Below are 6,319 nucleotides of genomic sequence, written 5' to 3'. Positions count from 1 at the left end.
GAAACCTATAAAATTCTAACAGGACTTGACAGGGTAGATGCAGGAAGGATGTTCCCGATGATGGGGAAGTCCAGAACCAGGGGTCATAGTCTAAGGATACGGGGTAAACCTTTCAGGACTGAGATGAGGAGAAATTTCTTCACCCAGAGAGTGGTGAGCCTGTGAAATCCGCTACCACAGAAAGCAGTTGAGGCCAAAACATTGTATCTTTTCAAAAAGGAGTTAGATATAGCGCTTCAGTCTAAAGGGATCAAAGGGTATGGGGCGAAAGCGGCAACAGGCTACTGAGTTGGATGATTAGCCATGATCATAATGAATGGCGGGGCAGGCTCGAAGGGCCAAATGGCCTACTCCTGCTCCTATTTTCTATCTTTCTATGTTACCCAGGTGGCCTGGGTTCAACTCGTGATACAGGAATCTTTATGCTCGTGGAATAAATGGGATGGTAGCAACATGGACAGAGAATTGGCCGAGTGACAGGAAGCAGAGTAATGGTTAATGGATGTTTTTCCGGCTGGAGGAAGATTTGTAGTAGAGTTCCCCAGGGGTCCGTGTTGGGACCCTTGCTTTTGCTGATATATATTAATGACATAGACCTTGATGCCTTGGTGTACAGGGCACAATTTCAAAATTTGCAAATGATACAAAACTTGGAAGCATTGTGAGCTGTGAGGAGGATAGTGTAGAACTCCAAAAGGACATAGACAATTTGGTGGAATGGGCAGACAGGTGGCAGATGAGGTTCAATACAGAGAAATGTGCAGTGCTTTATTTTGGTAGGAAAAACATGAAGAGACAATATAAAATAAAGGGTACAATTCTAAAGGGGATGCAGCAGCAGAGGGACCTGGGTGTATATGTGCATAAATCATTGAAGGTGGCAGGACAGGTAGAGAGAGAGGTTCATTAATCATACAGTATCCTGGGTTTTATTAATAGGGGCATAGAGTACAAGAGCAAGGAAGTTATGTTGAACTTGTATAAGACACTAGTTTGGCCTCAACTGGAGTATTGCGTCCAGCTCTGGATGCCGCCCTTTAGGAAAGACGTGAGGGCATTGGAGAGAGTACAGAAAAGATTCACGAGAATGGTTCCAGGGATGAGGAACATCAATTATGAAGATAGATTGGAGAAGTTAGGACTGTTTTCCTTGGAGAAGAGAAGGCTGAGAGGTGATTTGATCGATATATTCAAAATCATGAAGGGTCTGGACAGAGTAGATAGAGAGAAACTGTTCCCACTCTTGAAAGGATTGAGAACGAGAGGGCATAGATTTAAAGTATTTGGTAAGAGATGCAAAAGGGACATGAGGAAAAGCTTTTTCACGCAGTGAGTGGTTAACGTCGGAATGCACTGCCTGAGAGTGAGGTGGAGGCAGGTTCAATTGAAACATTCAAAAGAGAATTAGACTGTTATATGAAAAGGAAGAATGTGCAGGGTTATGGGGAGAAGGCAGGGGAATGGAACTGAGTGACTTGTTCTTTCAGAGAGCCGGTGCAGACATGATGGGCCGAATGGCCTCCTCCTGCACTGTAACAATTCTGTGATTCTGTGGTTCTGCGATTAGAATCATTGAACCTTACAGCACAAAATAAGGCCATTCTGCCTGCCATTCCTGTGCTGGCTCTTTGAAAGAGCTATTCAATTCAGTCCCACACTCCAGCTTTTTCCCCTAACCGTGCAAATTCGTCCTCTTCAAGTATATGTCCAACCGCCTTTTGAAAGTTCCTGTGGTGTCCGATTCCTCCACCCTTTTGGGTAGTGCATTCCAGATCTTAAAGAACCATTGTGAAAAAATTCTCATTACCCCTCTAGTTCTTTTGCCAATGTTTTTAAATCTATGATTTCTGGTTACCACCCCACTTGCCAGAGGAAATAGTTTCTCCCTATTTTCTCCATCAAAACACCTCATGATTTAAAATACCATTATTAGGTCTCTCCTTAACCGTCTCTACTCTGAGTAGAATAATCCCAGCTTCTACAATCTCTCCACATAACTAAAGTCACTCATACCTTTTATCACCGTTAGTAAACCTCATCTGTACTGTTTCCAAAGCCTTCCTGGTTCAGAATTGTACACAATACTCCAGCTGAGGCCTAACCAGAGATTTGTAATGTTTTCGCATAACTTCCTTGTTTTTGTATTAAATGTCCCATTTCTAAAGCCAAGTATCCCATTGCTTCCTTAACTGCTTGATCATTTTGCCCTAACACCTTTGTTAGCGGGAATGAATCTGAAAGAATCACTCGACACTCGGGTCTGCTCCAAACGTCAAACAGTTTATTGGGTTACGCCGGCGGGGAGGAGGTCTCTGGGCAATCCAGATTCCTCTCCACCGAACAAAGGAAAATCATCAATACTTATACAGTTTGAAACAGTTACTCAGCCCATCCTGGCTGGACATGGTCCAATCATGGTGATTATAGATTACATACATTGATTAGTGGAACCAATGAAATTGGTTACCAGGCATTGGGGGACTGCGTGACCAGCTCATGGACAGCTAGGGGGTTACTCATGATGTCTTCTAAACCCCCTTATCTACCGTCCTTGGGTCTTATGTATACATAACATCTTGTCTTAACCTTGTTACAGGCCGGTATCTTTGTCAGCATTCCTTATAAGGGCATCTGCTAGAGGCTGCTTGATTAGAGATATTCCGCTGAATGAGCCTTTTTCTGTATGAATCTGTGTGAATCAGCCCTTATAAGGAATGTAGTCAAGATAGTTAGCTAAGTCCCATGGTGCCTTGCAAACATTTCCTTGCTAGCTAGAATTATATGTTATTGGGAATATACTTCAATATATTGCCCTGGGAATACACTTCAACAACCTTCAAAGATTTATTAAAATGCACCCCCAAATTCTTTTGCTCTTGTATCTCCATCAAAATAGTGCCATTTAGATCATACTGTCTCTCTCTGCTGCTTCTCCCACAGTGCATAACTTAAGTGGGGTACAGGTATCTAGCACAGAGTCTGTCCCTGTTGCTCAGAAGGGAAGGGGGAAGAGGAGCAGAACATTAGTCATTGGGGACTCCATAGTTAGGGGAACAGATAGGAGGTTCTGTGGGAACGAGAGAGACTCACGGTTGGTATGTTGCCTCCCAGGTGCCAGGGTTCGTGATGTCTCGGATCGTGTTTTTGGGATCCTTAATGGGGAGGGGGTGCAGACCCAAGTCGTGGTCCACATAGGCACCAACGACATAGGTAGGAAGAGATATGGGGATTTAAGACAGAAATTCAGGGAGCTAGGGTGGAAGCTTAGAGCGAGAACAAACAGAGTTGTTATCTCTGGGTTGTTGCCCGTGCCACGTGATAGCGAAGCGAGGAATAGGGAGAGAGAGGAGTTGAACACGTGGCTGCAGGGATGGTGCAGGAGGGAGGGTTTTGGTTTCCTGGATAATTGGGGCTCTTTCTGGGGTAGGTGGGACCTCTACAAACAGGATGGTCTTCACCTGAACCAGAGGGGTACCAATATCCTGGGGGGGAGGTTTACTAGTGCTCTTCGGGGGGGTTTAAACTAATTCAGCAGGGGAATGGGAACCTAAATTGTAGTGCCAGTGTACAGGATGTTGAGAGTAGTGAGGTCAGGGATATGGTTACAAGGACGCAAGAGGGCACTGGCAAGCAAGAACCTGGTTTAAAGTGTGTCTATTTCAACGCCAGGAGCATCCGGAATAAGGTGGGTGAGCTTGCAGCATGGGTTGGTACCTGGGATCTCGATGTAGTGGCCATTTCGGAGACATGGGTAGAGCAGGGGCAGGAATGGATGTTGCAGATTCCGGGATTTAGATGTTTCAGTAAGAACAGAGAAGATGGTAAAAGAGGGGGGGGTGTGGCATTGTTAATCAAGGAGAGTATTACAGCGACAGAAAGGACGTTTGAGGACTCGTCTACTGAGGTAGTATGGGCCGAGGTTAGAAACAGGAGAGGTGAGGTTACCCTGTTGGGAGTCTTTTATAGACCTCCGAATAGTTCCAGAGATGTAGAGGAAAGGATAGCGAAGATGATTCTCGACAGGGGCGAGAGTAACAGGGTAGTTGTTATGGGGGACTTTAACTTTCCAAATATCGACTGGAAATACTATAGTTCGAGTACTTTAGATGGGTCAGTTTTTGTCCAGTGTGTGCAGGAGGGTTTTCTGACACAGTATGTAGACAGGCCAACCAGGGGCGATGCCACATTGGATTTGGTACTGGGAAATGAACCCGGCCAGGTGTTAGATTTAGATGCAGGTGAGCACTTTGGTGATAGTGATCACAATTCGGTTAGGTTTACCTTAGCGATGGGCAGGGACAGGTATATACCGCAGGGCAAGAATTATAACTGGGGGAAAGGAAATTATGATGCGATTAGGCAAGATTTAGGATGCGTAGGATGGGGAAGGAAACTGCAGGGGATGGGAACAATCGAAATGTGGAGCTTATTCAAGGAGCAGCTACTGTGTGTCCTTGATAAGTATGTACCTGTGAGGCAGGGAGGAAGTTGTCGTGCGAGGGAGCCGTGGTTTACTAAAGAAGTTGAAGCGCTTGTCAAGAGGAAGAAGAAGGCTTATGTTAGGATGAGACGTGAAGGCTCAGTTAGGGCGCTTGAGAGCTACAAGCTAGCCAGGAAGGATCTAAAGGGAGAGCTAAGAAGAGCAAGGAGAGGACACGAGAAGTCATTGGTGGATCGGATCAGGGAAAACCCTAAGGCTTTCTATAGGTATATCAGGAATAAAAGAATGACTAGAGTTAGATTAGGGCCAATCAAGGATAGTAGTGGGAAGTTGTGTGTGGAATCAGAGGAGATAGGGGAAGTGTTAAATGAATATTTTGCGTCAGTATTTACAGTAGAGAAAGAAAATGTTGTTGAGAATACTGAGATTCAGGCTACGAGGCTAGATGGGATTAAGGTTCACAAGGAGGAGGTGTTAGCAATTTTGGAAAGTGTGAAAATAGATAAGTCCCCTGGGCCAGATGGGATTTATCCTAGGATTCTCTGGGAAGCTAGGGAGGAGATTGCAGAGCCTTTGTCCTTGATCTTTATATCGTCATTGTCGACAGGAATAGTGCCGGAAGACTGGAGGATAGCAAATGTTGTCCCCTTGTTTAAGAAGGGGAGTAGAGACAGCCCTGGTAATTAGAGACCTGTGAGCCTTACTTCGGTTGTGGGTAAAATGTTGGAAAAGGTTATAAGAGATAGGATTTATAATCATCTTGAAAAGAATAAGCTCATTAGAGATAGTCAGCACGGTTTTGTGACGGGTAGGTCGTGCCTCACAAACCTTATTGAGTTTTTCGAGAAGGTGACCAAACAGGTGGATGAGGGTAAAGCAGTGGATGTGGTGTATATGGATTTCAGTAAGGCGTTTGATAAGGTTCCCCACGGTAGGCTATTGCAGAAAATACGGAAGTATGGGGTTGAAGGTGATTTAGAGCTTTGGATCAGAAATTGGCTAGCTGAAAGAAGACAGAGGGTGGTGGTTGATGGCAAATGTTCATCCTGGAGTTTAGTTACTAGTGGTGTACCGCAAGGATCTGTCTTGGGGCCACTGCTGTTTGTCATTTTTATAAATGACCTGGAAGAGGGTGTAGAAGGGTGGGTTAGTAAATTTGCAGATGACACTAAGGTCGGTGGAGTTGTGGATAGTGCCGAAGGATGTTGTAGGTTACAGAGGGACATAGATAGGCTGCAGAGCTGGGCTGAGAGATGGCAAATGGAGTTTAATGCGGAAAAGTGTGAGGTGATTCACTTTGGAAGGAGTAACAGGAATGCAGAGTATTGGGCTAATGGGAAAATTCTTGGTAGTGTAGATGAACAGAGAGATCTTGGTGTCCAGGTGCATAAATCCCTGAAGGTTGCTAACCAGTTTAATAGGGCTGTTAAGAAGGCATATGGTGTGTTAGCTTTTATTAGTAGGGGGGTCGAGTTTCGGAGCCACGAGGTCATGCTGCAGCTGTACAAAACTCTGGTGAGACCGCACCTGGAGTATTGCGTGCAGTTCTGGTCACCGCATTATAGGAAGGATGTGGAAGCTATGGAAAGGGTGCAGAGGAGATTTACTAGGATGTTGCCTGGTATGGAGGGAAGGTCTTACGAGGAAAGGCTGAGGGACTTGAGGTTGTTTTCGTTGGAGAGAAGGAGGAGGAGAGGTGACTTAATAGAGACATATAAGATAATCAGAGGGTTAGATAGGGTGGATAGTGAGCGTCTTTTTCCTCGGATGGTGATGGCAAACACGAGGGGACATAGCTTCAAGTTGAGGGGTGATAGATATAGGACAGATGTGAGAGGTAGTTTCTTTACTCAGAGAGTAGTAAGGGCGTGGAACGCC

This window comes from Heterodontus francisci, chromosome 6, assembly GCF_036365525.1.
Source record: "Heterodontus francisci isolate sHetFra1 chromosome 6, sHetFra1.hap1, whole genome shotgun sequence".
NCBI lineage: Eukaryota > Metazoa > Chordata > Chondrichthyes > Heterodontiformes > Heterodontidae > Heterodontus > Heterodontus francisci.
Note: the sequence above shows the minus strand (reverse complement) of the source record.